This window comes from Wasmannia auropunctata, unplaced genomic scaffold, assembly GCF_000956235.1.
Source record: "Wasmannia auropunctata unplaced genomic scaffold, wasmannia.A_1.0 LD336106.1, whole genome shotgun sequence".
NCBI lineage: Eukaryota > Metazoa > Arthropoda > Insecta > Hymenoptera > Formicidae > Wasmannia > Wasmannia auropunctata.
The window spans coordinates 445,977-446,487 of NW_012026784.1; positions in this window are offsets into that span (position 1 = coordinate 445,977).

The window sequence follows — 511 nt, forward strand, 5'->3', positions numbered from 1 at the left end:
TGATTTCGAGTACATGTACACGTTCTCGAAGCGTACGCCGTGCGGACTCTTCAATAAGCTTATCAGCACATTTATCTTGCCGCAGTTTGATGGGCCACAGATGATACCGCGTATAGAAATCGGTAGCATGTTTCCATGCTTACGTATCTTTTTATCAGATATTAACCTTATATTATCATCAAAATTTGTCACTTTGATCGTCTGCGACTGTTGCACGAACCGCATCTTTTCTCCCTCCACATAATACTCAGAAGAATTTATCGAGAGCGGACCTATTTATAGAAGCGCGTAGCGCGAATGTGCTCAGTTGCCAAAATGTTTCATATCGTGTCGGATAACAGTGATATTCTCAGTTTAACCAACTAAGAGTTAGAGCATATACCAAAAGTTTTACTGCGAGAGTTTCCGAACTGTATAAGTCAATTGTGATGACAATTGTGAGACAGATTACCTGAGCATATAAAAGCTGATTCGGAGGTTGAATAGTATCGTCGGTACCTGAAACATTAAC